Source organism: Passer domesticus, chromosome 1 (assembly GCF_036417665.1).
Source record: "Passer domesticus isolate bPasDom1 chromosome 1, bPasDom1.hap1, whole genome shotgun sequence".
Classification (NCBI taxonomy): Eukaryota; Metazoa; Chordata; class Aves; order Passeriformes; family Passeridae; genus Passer; species Passer domesticus.
The window spans coordinates 2,501,309-2,517,492 of NC_087474.1; positions in this window are offsets into that span (position 1 = coordinate 2,501,309).

Below are 16,184 nucleotides of genomic sequence, written 5' to 3' on the forward strand. Positions count from 1 at the left end.
GAAGGAAGATTTAAAGGAAAGAGTCACCACTCAGGGCAGAAATGTGCCATCAGAGTTGTAACAAACCATGCCATATTCCCTCCTGAAGAACTCCTTTGATGGACTCTTCTCTCCACAGACTGCAGCATCCTTGCATTCTGAGCATGTCCTGTGTGAGCTTATTAAATTGCTCCTTTAATTAGCCTGATAAAATGAACTTGCTGCTGGACTGACTGCTCAGAGTTGGAATTTGCTGTTTAATGTTCAGACAGCTCCAAGAGAAAAAACTGCTCCCAAGGAAATAAAGTTCCCTGCTGTTTAAGGGAGATCAAAGAACCTCCAAATATTAACTGAGATTATTAGGTTAAAGGATTTGGTGAAGGGTCCCAAAGACAGACAAGATCTCCATCCACACACAAACAGAAAAAAAACCCACAAAAACTCACACACAAACACTTTTTTCCTTTCCTTTCCTTTCCTTTCCTTTCCTTTCCTTTCCTTTCCTTTCCTTTCCTTTCCTTTCCTTTCCTTTCCTTTCCTTTCCTTTCCTTTCCTTTCCTTTCCTTTCCTTTCCTTTCCTTTCCTTTCCTTTCCTTTCCTTTCCTTTCCTTTCCTTTCCTTTCCTTTCCTTTCCTTTCCCTTTCCCTACAGAACCTTTGTTTCTAGGCTTCATTATTTCCCTGTCCAAAGGACTTTCCAACCCAGGAATTTAAATACCACTTGCATTGGTACAAACCAGTCCTGGTGGCCCAGCCTGGAGACCAAAGTTGGGCTGATTTAAATAGATTAGTAACATCATCTGTCCCAAATAGATAACAAAATAAAGCTTTTTAGGGGGGAAAAATTAAATTCCAGGCATTTAATTAATCAGCAAGTGAATAAGAAATATTTACACATCAAATAATGATTTTTCCCTTCTCCCAGGGTCTCCTTTTTACTTATGTTCTGCCTGATCAGCACACAATTAAACATGGAATAGTTCCCCAAGCTCAGTTTGGGTGGATATTGTGGCTTCTGCTTTCTCAGACATAAAGAAAAGATTGTGTTTTGCTTTTCCCCCTCATATCTGCCACTCTAATGAAAGGTGCCACCTCCCTTTCCAGGCTTTGCTCCATTAAATCCAGAGACAATCCTGCTGCTGGCCAAGGTCAGGTTTTCATGTTGCCATCAGCCATGGACTTGTGAGGCAGCTGCTCACAAATCTGCCCTTTTCAAAGCCAGACCTCATCAAGGCAGGCACCTGTTGCAGAAGAACTGAGAGGCAAAAAAAAAATGGCCTGAGCACTACAAAAGGAGGATTTCTCCACATTAATCCAAAATTTAAACTAGAATCACTCTAAATAAAGATCAAAAGAAAAATCAGTTTTTCCCCAAGAGCTGTCACGTTTGTCTGGCTTTGGAGAATGATAGAGCAGTAGAGTCAATTAATTCTCCTAACTAATTAGTGAATGAATAGGCAACAAACATGGCAGAGTTTATTTTCAAGGGAAGGCAAATGTGAACTAATGTGTGTCTAAAATTGGATAAAAATGCACAGACAGATATTTTACATAACTTAAATTCTAGATAATGATCTGTACAAGGTATATTAATTGCTAGGGGCATTAAATCCCATGCTGATAAGGAGAAAGTGCATCTGTCCAATTTACTTTGGAAATGGGAAATATACTTTTAAAATTGCTGTAGAATCATCATTTTGGATACTATTATCATCATGCATGGTGTTATTGGGATGGTACCTGACAGCTTTGATCACCTTGTAGATCCCTTGTTGAAGCTGCTCCATCTCCTATCAAGTTCCCTTAACTACATGCCAGGAAGTCTAGAAATAATGAGCAGCCACAACCAGCTAAACATTTTGGTTTGGAATGGAACAGTTCTGGGATGGCTCAGTATTTGTCTGGGAGAGCATCTGGAATTTCAGGAGAACTTGTGCACAGGCAAAGGAGCTGAGGGTGAGTGTTAGACCACATGAGCTGGGTCTGTAACTTGCTGAAAAGTGAGGGAAAAGAGAGAATGGAACATCAGAGGTGTTGGGATGACATCTCAGAGCTGTCCCCACAGCCACATTGGGGGTGGGAAGCAGTGAGGAGGGATCCATCTGTCTCTCCTGTGCTTCTGCAAAATGCAGCTCCTCAAGCCCTGTGAGGAACCCCTGAGGGAGCTGGGGGTGCTCAGCCTGGAGAAAAGAAGACTCAGGGCTGCCCTCATCACTCTGCACAGCTCCTGAAAGGTGCCTGTGCTCAGCTGGGGCTGGGCTCTTTCTGCAGCAGCACTGACACAACCAGAGCACACAGCCTCCAGCTGCACCAAGGCAATACAGGTTGGATATCAGGAAAAAGTTTTTCACAGAAAGAGTGATAAAGCTCTGGAATGGCTGCCCAGGGAGGTGGTGCAGTCCCCATCCCTGGGTGTGTTTAACAAAGCCTGGATGTGGCACTGGGTGCCAGGGTTGAGTTGAGCTGTTGGGGCTGGGTTGGACTCCATGGTCTTGAAGGTCTCTTCCAACCTGGTCATTCTGGGAATTCTGTGAACTTCAGCAATCCTGCCTTTGGATTCCCATCCCACATTCCTGACCTGGGGAAAGCATCCCAAAGCCGTGCTCAGCACAGGATGTTGGGTTGGTCCATGGTTGTGGTGGACGCAACCCACAATCTTCCCTGAGAGCATTTTGTGCCAACGGGCAGGAACCATGAGAGCACCAGCACACCCACCCACCCACAGACAGACAAACAGACACCTACCCACAAACACAGACACACACACACAGAACAGCTTGGCTGGGAAGGCACGGGAGAGTCCAGGCATGGGGTTCCAACAAGGGTTTATCAGGCCTTTTCTGCTTGTCCCTGAACCAGTGAGGAGGCTTGGGGTCCACAAGAGGTTTGAGGTGACACTGCTGGGACAGCTGATCTTCAATTGATTTGAAGGATATCCCACACCTTATAACCTGCTCAGCATGTAGACCTGGGGGAGAAGGAGAAAGGGAAATTTGAGTGGTTGTGTTTGCCTTCAAGTCACTTTTACACCTGATGGATCCCTGATTTCTGGGAGGGGCTGAATCGCTGCCTGCCCATGGGGAACAGGGAATGAATTCCTCATTTGGCTTTGCTTGTGCATGGGACTTTTGCTTTTCCTGGTATTAAACCATCATTTTATCCACCCATGAGTTTTCTTGCTTGCACTCTCCTGATTGTTCTCCCCATCTCAGGGGAAGGAGGGGGTGAGAACCTGTCCTTATTTGCCAGATTGGTTAAACCACAGCACAAAAACATTGCCAGACCCTTTGCTGCACACCTTTGACAGTCCCATCTCTAACTACTTCCAAAAATTCGCGTCTCTCAAAACTCAGTTAAAATAAATAAATAAATAAATAAATAAATACATACATAAATAAAATTCCCATTTGAGACAACCATAAATCAGAAGGACTGAATCAAAGCCACTGCGTGTGCCACGCCTCCAAATCCCAGAGGGAACTTTTGGCTGGGATGGGCTGGTGGGAAATGCGAAGAGCTCGGGGTCCCTCTACGGGCAGCAGGAGAGGGATGGAGCACGGAGCCTCCAGCAGGTCGGCAGCTCCATCTAGTGCCCCACAACTGAGAGAGAGAGAGGAAAGAGTTGGAAATAACACCAGGAAAATCTTTGGGATGTGAGAATCTCAGATACTGAGAATTTTAAATTTTCTGTGATGAAAGATACAGACATATAAGAGAGTACTATAGATCTGAGGTTTTAGAGAAAGCTTCTAAAATTGAATGATAAAACTGGGATTATAGGTGTGTAGTTAATTAGAATTGTGTTATATTATGTAGTAAAAAACTTAGAGTTTAAAGTTTTAGAATATGGTAATATATATAAAACAAGATACAAGTTTTAGGGTGGTGGGTAGTTCTTACACCTTGTTATACCTTATCAGTGAAACACTACAAAACTAAAAGCTTGTAAGACTGCAATATAGATAAGAAATAATAAACACTTGTGTCGAAACATGAGACATTGTCTCAAACACTTTCAATCCCGACCCTGACAGAGAAAAGAAGCTAAGAACAAACAGGATGCAAAGCCAGCACGGGTAGAAAAGGGCTTGGTCTTTTGGGAAGGGTTGTGTTGTTAGCACAATTGCAGCTACAAGTCGTTTTATTTTTTTTTTTTCACAGATTTTTGAAAGGGATAACTGATGTCTCCAAGGCTAGAGATGCTCATAAGAATATTAATATATTCCAGAGAATTGCGTTTCAAAGAAAAACTATAAAAATGTGAGGATCAAAATCTAAATTACTGTTGACAGACAAAGCTTTATTTACTGACATATACAACAGTGCAATGTGATCTTTTTGTGTGCCAGCAGGGCATAAAAAAATCTTTTTATGATTTTTAAACCTTTTACTCAGTGTTCATCTTCTGCATCTTCTAGATGCAGAATCATGAAGGTAGATCTGTGATTAGTGGAAACAGTGAAGGACTTTTTTATTTTTTAGTGAAAATGGGCCAGAAAATTTGAACTATCATGTGATTTCTGTGTTTTTTAAGTGTTGGTCTCATGCACTGTTCATGCACAATAAAAAGTGTTGAAGAGTTCATGCTCCACTCTATAAAACCTTATTTTTATTATTTCATCTAGACTGCCTCTTTCTCAAGAGTGACTGAAACAGGACATTGGATTTCAGTTTTTTGGAGAGGAAAACCATTAAGGGTAGACAGATATACAGAAATCACACATTTCATCCTCTATGAAACCACTGAACTGTTCACAGAGGGATTTCATTTTCAGATATTCCATATCACTATTTACAGAGCTGTATTTTTCTCACAGATTTTGTCTTCTTGGAGCAGCAGCTGAAGACCAGGCAGAATGTCCCCAAAATTCTCAAATTAGGCCTGATGTCCATCCTTAGGCAACTGAATTATTCTTTAAGTAGCTGCCTGGGGAAAAAGAAAAAAAATTATTATTTTATCATATTCACCATAGGAAAATTTTTTTTTTGTTGTTGTTGTTGTTGTTTTGACTTGGAGGGTTTCAGTAAAACTTTTGAACTTTTTTGTATTAAAAAAACTTCATAAAAATCACACACATAAAATCATGGTATTTTGGGCAGAAAAAAAGTAGTTACACCTATTTGGAAAATTTTTGAACTAATTTAAAAAACAGAGTAGGATTTTTTTGGAAGTGGGGTGAGAATGAAAGGACACTTAATTTATAATTACAGACTGCCTTCATTTGGTGGCATTCTGCTTCCAGAATTTGTGATTCCATGAGGAAATAACCAATTTCCACTGCCTTCAGGTCTAGCTTTGGATATTCCATGGGAATGGCATTAATACTTTGAGACACAGTTATGGGCAATACAGAGATCACAGAGAGTCTCCCCAAATGTCACTTTGTTGGTCTGGTTGCAAATGTTCGATTCAAAGTGTGAGCAAACACTTTTTGGGGATGTTCTACCTTTTCTCAGAAGCCCAGACAACAATAAAACCTGATTATAATTTTTTTTTTTTAAATAAGGTAATTGGCTGTGCTCAAAGAAAACCCCAACCCAAATAAAAGAAAAAAACCCAACAAGAAAAAAACCACAAAGAACAAAACCCAAACATTATTTAGAATTCTTTTATTTCTGAATTAATTTTATCTGTTCTTTTATCATTTTTCATGGGATTCTCATTAAAATTTATGCAGCAGCAGTCGTTTAAAGAGCTGGCTTTGTACAAACATTTGCCAAGTTTATAAATGTGCATTACACAGATATTTCTTGATGTACCCACATTTCTGTATGGGTTCCAGGATGAAAGTAAAGATTTTAATGAAGATTTAAAATCTGTCCATGTGGTTTCTATTAAGGTCTGAATGCTAATAAATCATCAATTTTCTCGCACTTTTCTGAGCTCAAAACACATCTCCAAGGGCTCAACTTGCCTCTGTTTTGACATAAGTGTAGCATTTATATTCTAACACTTTTCAGTATTTGGCCCCTCCTTAACCTGTTCTAGCTTTGCAGAGAAATAAGGAGATAAATTAAGGTAATAAACACATCACAGAGGGTTTTGGAGATGGTTTCTGTTTTACAGTGTTGATATTAGCCATGTTACCTCAGGCAATTTGGGATTTTCCATGAACTTCACTTAAAAAATAAAGATTTCATAAAATCTAAGCACACTATTCCTACTCGTTTGATGTTTGGTGTTTTTTGGTTCAGTGGTGTGTTAGAAGGGAAGAAACCCAACCAGGGCAGCCTGAATATCTTTTCCATTTTTAAGAAACAACAGCAAGATGAAATACCAATAATTTCTGCTCCTCCACTTCAAAAATCTCAGTTCTGTGGTGCCTGGACTTCCAAACTCGTTTCCTTTTTCTTCCCAACCAACAGCACTGTCTCACCTCCAGTATAAAGAACCTCAGGCCATGAAGTGCTTTCACATTTAGCCAGCAGAAAAAAAAGACAATCTCGCTCTTGCTGCCTCGTGTTCCATGAAATGTCTTTTTAATTATGGTGATTCTACCTTTTTAGTAGTTTTTTCACTATAATAAGCCTTCCCTGTCAGGAGGAGAAACAATAATAACAACAAGCCCTGCATTAGGAGGAAACATTTAAGCCCTCCATCCAAGCTCACTGCCATCTATTAATTAGCAGAGGCCAGGGGAGCTGTTTTTGTCCCTCTGGGAAGAGAATTTTATTTGCAGCTGATAGTTTATACCTCTTGTAATAGGAGCTGCAGAAATAACCCACCAATCACCTCGGTTCAACCTGAATTGAGGTGCTGAAGCTTCCAGGAAGAGCTCTGGGGATGTGTGCTCAGGCCAAGGATGTAATCATGGCTCTTTTCAGGATTCATCTCCCTGCCCGAAAAGCAATTCCAGGAATAAACTGCCAATGTGGAAAACTCCACATTGCTTTCTTCATTCATCCTCGCCTACCTTCTACCTCTGTGTAATTTGATTTGCTGTTAGTATTTCCAGCCAGAATTAGATCCAGCAGCAAGTGTAAATAGGAGTGTTGTTATGTTGTTATTCCCTTAATAACATCTCAGAGAAAAAAAATCAGAGTCTCTTAATGGCAATCATTACAATAAAACATTATTGCTAGAAGAGCTTTTATTTCAATAGCAGAATCAACCTTCCAGTCCTGAAATGTTTAAAATGAGAAAAGACATTGGTTTGTTGGTTGTTGGATGAGGGGTTTTTTTTGTTTGTTTCCTGCTTTTTAAAGCCTTAGAACATGAAAACAACTCTGAGAGCGGCTGTAGCAAAAAGATAAAAGAGCACCACAAACATGCAGCAATCCTTCCAAGAATACCTGGCTGATTTCCAGCAAATCTGCAGCTCAACAGCTCCTGAAAAATATTCTGGGCCAAATCTGAGAATGGTTTTGTGACTTTTTACATTGGTCAGTTGCTTTCGGCTGAGCTGGTCACGTTTGGGTGCCTGTTGATCCATTTGGCCCTAGAAATTGATATTGACTGCTGCTAAAAGGAGGTGTTTGTAAAGCACGGTGTCTGATTTCATTCTTTAATCTGTTTGCACCATCACCATCCTGAATTTCCGATATTTCAGTTGCCCTGTGTGTAAATCTTGACTCTCCTCACAGATTAGAGGATTTTTTCACCACCGCTATTGCAGGGATTTTGTGATCTTGTTTTCTGATTTCATTTTTCATAAATATTTTCTCTGGAATAGAAGAAAACTCAGGGAAATAACTACTTTCATGATCTCACACACACACACAGCGCCAAATACTGAAATAATCACTACAATTTTTGCACCAGGAAACCAAAAGCATAAGCCAAGTTAGTGGGATCAGAGCATGTAAAGGTACCACGTGCCTGAAGCTTCAAGTCACAGTTATTTTGTCAGTATGCAACAATTATTCACCAATTTTCCAAACAATTCATCTGGGAGAATTAAAATCTCTTTATACAAAATGGACTACCAGGAAAAGGAGATCAGTGGATGTGTAGGAATTACAAACTGCTCAGCACGGAAAACTCTCTGTTAAAAATATAAATGGAATTGTCTCCTTTCAATAGGAAATTTATGTTTATGTTTTCTGACCTGACTACTATAATTCCAGAGTTTGTCTTACTGTTTTTGACATACTGGTGGAGAAAGAAGAGGAAGGCAAACAAAACTGTCTTTAAAAATAAAATGAATTTTTGACAAATAAAAGAATTTAACACAATAGGATCTTTCAATAGGCAAAGGCTCTAAATCTCAAAGTTTCCCCTGTCTGTGCGTCATGAAATATTTATTTATTCCTGCTCTCCTGGGTGTAAATCAGTTGTAACCCTGAGTTGGTTTTTATGTACATTCTGTGAGTTTTTCAGTACAGATCAGTCCTAAGGCTGATGTGGTTTTCGCCCAGCTATTTTCATTGGGGTTTTGCAATAAGAATTTTCTCACATTATTCAACACAATATTGTATGAAGTAGACTCATTCTCTGATTATAATTATGTAATACACTTGCTATTGCACTGTTCTCTGAAAAACAAAACCAAAACCACTTTGTGGTTGAATTCCCTCTGGTTTTGGTTTTGATTTTAATGCCAGAGACTGATGGACCTGAGGTAATTACTGTTTCCCTGAGGTAATTACATTTCTGGGCAAATACCATTGCTCTGATGACCACAGCTTGAGCTGGAAGACCTACAAGAAAGTTTCATCCCTGTAAGACAAGATTCTGTCTCATTTGAGGGTTCTGACTCAGAAATCTTTAGTTACAATATTTTGCCCTCTCAGAAACTGAATCAATTATTTTCCCCTATGTACAACTTGCAGTGCTTGGCTTTGAGCTCACAAAGTTTCCCTCGTGGGAAAGATTTTGGTTCCTGTTATGATTTCCTTTTTCTTTCATTCTTCTTTTACAAAGTGCCAACACTCAGAATAATGAGTCTCCAGTGAGAAGATCACATAAAGGATTTATGTGTTGGATTCCTTTTGTAAGGAATGGAGTTGCATAAAGGATCTGGTTGGACTAATGGTAAAATGAAAGCTGGTAAATGGTAAAATAAAAATCAGAAAATTATAATGAAACAATTTTCATTATAAATAAAAGTATGGCTTGAGAATTTCAGGTGTACATATATACCACAAAATAAAACTTGAAGAAGGAGAGAAGAACCTCATTCTTTCTAGGATCAGGGATGAATGGATGAATGAATTAATCAGTGAGGAATGATGGTTATCAATACATCAGACTTGTGTCTGTATTTACTTCTATTTAGATATTTCACATTATTTTTTAAATGTCATGGTTTTACTACTATTCATAAAAATTCTCTCCCTAAGTAAACTAAACATCTCTCCCAAAGTAAATTTAGGACCATTCTAAAAAAGTAAAGTTAGTAAAATTTTAGGTTTGTTTCTTCCTTTTTCTTTTCTTGTTTGTACATTATCAGTGAGAAAAAAAAGTATAAAAAAAGAGAGAAGTATTCTAAAAGTTTTATTCTAATTATTATTACTCTATTTTATTTACTATTAATAAATTTTTCTTTATACCCTTTAAAAATTTTAAACCTACTTTACCTTTCTCCTAATCCTATCTCACAATAAAAAGTAAATACATTAGTAATTAACCAGAACTAAACCCACCACACTCTTCACTACATTAACCAAGAAATCTCAAAATTAACAAAATCTCAAATTAACAAACCAAAACTACTAATAACAGGTAACAAAACCACTAAATAACAGGTATTCTTAAAAAATGGAAGTATTTACATCTTGCAGTCTTGCTCTGTGTGCAATCTTTAGCTAATCAAAAGGCAATCAATCCTTAGCTAATTGTCCTCTTAGATGGCTCTATTTGCACTGCCCCATGGCTATTAAGAAGTTGGCCCTTCCCAACAGTTTGGGGTTTGGGTTAAACTGAGCAAAGTGGGATATTTCCACAGAGCTGAGACTCTAGGGAGAAACGCTAAAAAGGTTGTGTTGAATGACAGGAAGAACTGGAACACACCAAGAACTTTGTTGTTGTTCGTTAGAGAAAACAGTGGTGGAAAGTTCCTCTGTTCATTGCTCAGAGAAAGGTTTGTCTCATCAATAACAGAGCTGAGCACATTTCCTTATGGTTAAGGTGAAGAGCAACACATGAGGGCACAGAAACAACTGAGCTCCCATAATTTTTGGCAGCACAACCAACAAGGAAGTTCTGGAGGTCCCACAGATGTCCTGAACGAGCTCTTGTCACAAATCTGCTTTTTTATCACCTTCCTTCTCAGGGTAGTTTCAAGTAGTGTTTGTATTGACATCCATCTTTAAAATCACCACAGAAACTGCTTTCTCTTAGTAGTGGGTGTTTTACTACACCTAGAAAACTCAAGGATAAACTTTGTGATTCCTTACATGTTTTGAGCTCTTTAATAAGAGAGTCACAATGCGCTTCTAAAGTTGCAGACATAAATCCTTTCTCACTGTGAGTCCAACCTTAAATGATGGAAGATTTAGTTGTGTGGTTCATTGTAACATGCAGAAATACAGCAAGCAAGAAACAAAGATCTTATGATAATCTCCCCTCAGCAAAAGACTATTCTTTTTTCTCTATGTAAAATTAAAGTATTTACTTTAAATAGAGGAAGTGAAATCTTCCACCAGATGATACAACTACACAAGAAGCTCCATGTCCTGAGGAAAAACAGCCTGGGATGGTGGGGACAATAGGCTTAGGTAAGAAGTTTAGGTAAAAAGGAAAATAGGTTTTGATAAAGGAAGCCAGGCTTTGCAATTCAATTAATCTTTCAGAAACACATGGCAAGGGATTCCTCTTACTGAAGATGAATGAGAAAAGTCAGCCAAAATCAGATATCTGGTCTGGCTGGGATTTATCTTATTTGATTTCAGAGGTTGATTCATTTCTCCACTCAAAGGAATCTGGTTCCCTTTGGCCAGGCAGCCTCCACCTGCCATGCCTTCAGTGTCCCTGTGTCATAGCTGGCAGGTCCTGAGTGTTAAATCAGGGAATCACAAACTGGGGAAGGTTGGAAGGGAGACTGGGGGTATGTGGTCCAACCTTCTGCTCCAGCAGGGCCCCCCAGAACAGGATACTCAGGGTTGTGTCTAGATTGTTTTTTAATATCTCCAATGAGGGGCACTCCATGCCCTGTCTGGACAATCCAAGGCTTGGTCACTTCACAGGCAAGAAGTTCTTCCCCATGTTCTGGTGGAATTTCTTGGGCATCAGTTCCTGCCTGTTCCTCCTGTGCCTTTGCTGGGGCCCACAGGGCAGAGCCTGATCTGACTTCTGACCCCTCAGTGCAAATACTTAAAAACACAGTTGTTTATATTATATCATAAAGGATCTTAATTGGTTATGGTCTCCTCTTATTGGGAAAAAAATTGAGCCTTGAAGCGTGTGAATTTATGCAGGATCTTGGCCAATAATCTAAAGAACCATTCAGTGGACTAAACTGATAAAAGGTTCCCTTTCAGGTGATTATTGACCCCAAAGGAAGCTGAAATATCCAGTTTGCATCTGGACACCAACATGCTGATGTCTAAATTTCCCAGTGTCTTTAACAAACTCCACCTCACACCTGCCTTTGAAGTCACTAAGAGAGACAGGATGGCTTTGGACACAGGGTCTCCTACCACAGCACAGCTCAAAGGAGGTTCTAACAGGAACATGAAGGGCAAACTGACTAATTACTTTAGGTTGGTGATTAATCACAGTGGGAGTTCACTTTTCCAGCTTACCCAGCCTACATTAGGTATTTATAACCCAATGTGTGAAGTGTGTGGAATTTCACCCCCAAGCAAACATCCAGAGCTGAGCTCTCATCCTTCCCTCCTTTCAGAGATGGTGATGGAGAGGCGTACACCCTGAGGAAATTATTATCTTGTCCTCCGTAGACATCCAAATTATATCAGGCAGATTGCGTTCAGCGGTGCCTGTGACTGTGAAAATAACCCAGAATAATCAGTTCACATTTACATTCTTAATGTCTGAGATTGGGTGAGAGGAGTGCTGCCGTAGGGGGGTGAGGTGAGTCCCCCCTGCAGTCTCAGTGGAGAAATTGGGATAATCAAAGGGAAAATTCTGCAAAAAATATGTCCTTTTGGTGGGGAGGCCCTGGCATGGACTATCCAGAGAAGCTGTGGCTGCTCCTGGATCCCTGGAAGTGTCCAAGGCCAGGTTGGACACTGGGGCTTGGAGCAACCTGGGATAATGGAAAGTGTCCCTGCCCATGGCACAGGTGTGGAATGAGATGAGTTTTAGGAATCCTCCCAAAGCAAATGTCTTAGGTTGCAAGACGTGGCAGGGGGTGTGTGTTCTATTCCCATCTGTCAGAGGTGGGGCAGTTCTCCTCTGTTCATGGGGCAGTTTTCTTTATCTCTCCCACGGCCAATCCTCCCTCCAGGAGATCTCTGCTCTCCATGGCCACTGAGTGTCCCTGCAGGGCTGATCAAATTCCAGCATCCCATGGGGAGATGCTCCGCCCAGGGCAGGAGCCAAGCATTCCTACCTGGATACAATCTGAGCCTGGAACAGCACAGCAGCCTTTGCCCACTGCATTCCCAGAGGAGCAGCTTTCTCCTGCCCTGCATTGCCAGAGGAAGAGCAGGCCCATCTGCAGCAGCCCTGGAGCTGCAGAGGAAAAGTGCAGCCTTGTGCAGGATCCCTGCTCCAGCAGAAGCACAGCTGGCACTGCAGGAGGGCTGAGCCCCCATGGGATGGGACTGTGCCACCACCCTGACACACAGGGGATCAGCTCCTGCTCTGACTCTGGCTGTGGTGTTATCTATTACTGCATTTCTATTTTTTTCCCTAGTAAAGAACTGTTATTCCTATTCCCATATCCTTGCCTGAGACTCCCTTAATTTCAAAATCCTAATAATTTAGAGGGAGGGGTTTACATTTTCTATTTCAAGGGAGGCTCCTGCCTTGAAGGCAGACACCTGTCTTTTCAAAGCAAGACACCAAACCATCCTGGAACTCCATGTATCTCTCTTTTAAACATAAAAGAAGCAAAGACTAGTATACACCAGTAACTAGACTTCCATGTTGTTAAAAATAGGTTATTCCTGTTTACCCAAATTTGATTTTATAGGCTCAGTTTATACCTAGGAGAAACATGAATATTTTCTTTGCCCTTAGGAAGGGAGCAAGCTTAGTCTTAAACCTGCATTTTAGTGAATAAAAATCAGGGTTGTTCTCCTTCTCCTGCTAAAGAAACAGAATTGAAATTGAGTTGAGGTGGCCAGAGGAAAGCAAGAAAAGCAATGAATAATACAATGCATAAAACAATTTCTGAGACAAGAACAGCTGGTCTGTCAACTCTTTAGAGACTATTAATAGGAATGAAGATTTCATTGTGTGTCACTGGGAAAAGCAACTTCCCTTAGGTTGGGAAAAATAACTTGCTTATTCTTGAATAAAATACAATGGAAGTAGAGAAGGGATTGCTGACAGATTTGGTTTTTTTCAATGCTGAAAAGATTAAAGGAGTTTATTTTTAAAGGAGTTAAATGATATATTTGTGGAAGATGAGTACAAGTCAGATATGTTTTTCAAATTCACCAAGTGCTTTAGATACTTGGATGAAATTAAGTTTACAGATCAAACAGGTAGGACAGAATCCATGTAATGCAAGGGTCTGTAATTCTTGTCTTTATTTTGTGTCCCAGGTGTCCCTGGGGCTAGGCCAAGGAACTGTAACAGAATATGGGCACATATGGAGTCAGAGCCCCAGGACATGGCAGGAGTCAATTTTATCCAAGAAAAACAGTGAGGAGATAACACAGGGAGGGCTTACAGAGAACATCAGCTGGACAAATTATCCTCATGCAGCTCCAGGCACTTGTCTGATATTTAGTGCCTTCCCTTTTTAGTATCTCAAACCCAGCCTTTTGCCTTCAGTTGTTTGATTTCCCTGCTCTCACCCCTCTGTCTCAAACACCCCACAGAGATCACTGTCAGGAATAAAACCTCCAGCATTTTTTTATACTCTCCTTTTTCTAAAGACCGTGAAGTTTTGCTGTTAATTAAAGTCACAATATGTTTCTCAGTAACACCATGTTCTGGCTGAGCACTGAATTATGTACTCTGTAATTGCAGCCTCCTTCTCATAATCCCAGGGCTTTTTGTTTTGCGTCTTTAGTCAGATTTGTCAAAAGATTGTTTAGAAATTTCAATAAATTCACCTTTATGCTCTGGCTGATGGCTCATGCTGCAGTGTGGGGCTGAGGCACCCCATTTTCCAGCCTGAAGTGCTGCTGGACGAAATTCAGGTGTGTTTCAGGAAGATTTTTATTATGAAAAACCCATTTTCAGGTAACATATGGTATCAAAACCCCATTCTCCAGCTTCCACAAAGGTGCTCAGCAGCTCAGCAAATGTCAAGTAATTTTCATTAAATGGCACCAATTGATTCAGAATATCCATGAGGGGGATTAGGAGGAATCTCAGGTCTGTTGCCTCATTGATTAAGTTTCATACCAACACAATGGCTTGTTGTTGTTAACAAGAGGAGGTTTTTATGCACATCTGTTGAATTCTGAGCCCAGGTTGGTGTTGTGGAGCAGCAGGAAAACAAAGGTGGTTCTTATCTTTGATTAGTTATCCTGTAATTTTTTGTGAAAATAAAATGATAATGCTTAGTTAGAGACAGCTTAGCAGGCAAGGATCTATTTTGTGACAAAAAGCAGCAAAATGCATAAGAGCATATGAAAATATTATGAGAAATAAGTATGATTTTTTTTCCCTGCATTTTTTTATTATTGGAGCTTTGGGTACATACAGAGAAACTTCAAAAAGTAAAATGAATAAAGCAAATTAAAATGATGAATAAAAATTAGGTTTTAGAATAAATATAGTTTTAAGGATCTGTTTAAAATAATGAAGGGATGTGAGAAGACTGAGGAAATCGGAGACTTTAATGTAGGTGAGGTTTATAACATTAACTACAGTGAGATGTTTCAAAAATCCAATAAAAACAGGCTTGATTTCCTTATTAGGATGGAAAAATATTCTTACAAGAGGAATTTCCAGGTAATTAATTTAAATCTCAAGGATGGGAACATGGACTGCTTTTTTGATCAGCTGGAGATGAGATAGGAAAAGCGGATGGAGGAGACAAAATGTATGAGAAAGCAAATATTGAGAGATCAGGTCTGCTCCATCAGGCAAAGCTTTCTCCTAAAAACTGCTTGCAAATACTCATACCAGAAAACTACATTCAAAAAATACAAAAAAAAGTGGTTCACACTTGGATTTGCTCCAAGTTGATGGTGATGACCTAAAAACCCTCATTTAAGTGACCTTCAAGACATTAAATAATAGAATCCAGGTGAAATATTGGAGGCTGGGATGACACACATGTTCTTTCAGTGGCATTTTTGTGTTTAGAGTGTGGCTCCTGAGAGCAATTCCCTTTGAAGCACAAATTCCTGACTGTGAAATGTGAGTTGTGAGAGGAGAGGGCTGGGGCCAGAGCTCCATCCCCTTGACCCAAATTATTCTCTGATCTTGGACATTTGAGTTGGTTGAATAAAGTTCAGCAGGGATTATGAACTGTTCCTGTCCTGGACGTGTTTGAGAGGTCTGCACTCTGCATTTTTCTTTGCATTAGAAGTAGAAACTGCCTGACACTATGTGTTGCCTGCCTTGTAATGGGATCCTAAAAATTATTCCAGTGTGACAGGAACCACCTTGCTCACTAGTGAAAGTGGCCACAGTCTTAACTTATCCATTACAGATGGGGAAAGAGTCAAAATCAGACTTAATTTTTATATATATATTTTTCTAAGTCTTAATCTCTTTATTTTCTCACAAATCTGATTTTTGGAGTAACATCTGAGGCTGTGCAGGTCAGGAATCAGGTGCCATTTTGCAGTAATGAAAGACAAACATATAGAAAAGAGCAGATTAAATGAGAATTTGGTCACAAATGTTATATATTGTATATCTGAAATATTTAGGTGGAGCTGGAAAACCAGACACAGGACTTGTAGGAGAGCTGTACACCTATGGAAAAAGCTGCAGAAATAATTTTTTTTTTTCTAGTGGCATTGAATTCCTGTTTTGGGGTAACTTAAACAAGGCCTGAATTTCCTCTCACTGTATAGAACTTACGTGCTTAACACCACTGGGAACTAATGAATGATAAACAGGAATATGAAACAGCAGTTCGGTCTTACCAAGGAAAGCTGCTTTGGCCATGTTCATAATTTGGGTACTGTCAGGTCCTGAAAATATTTTGGTGCAATATTCAGTGG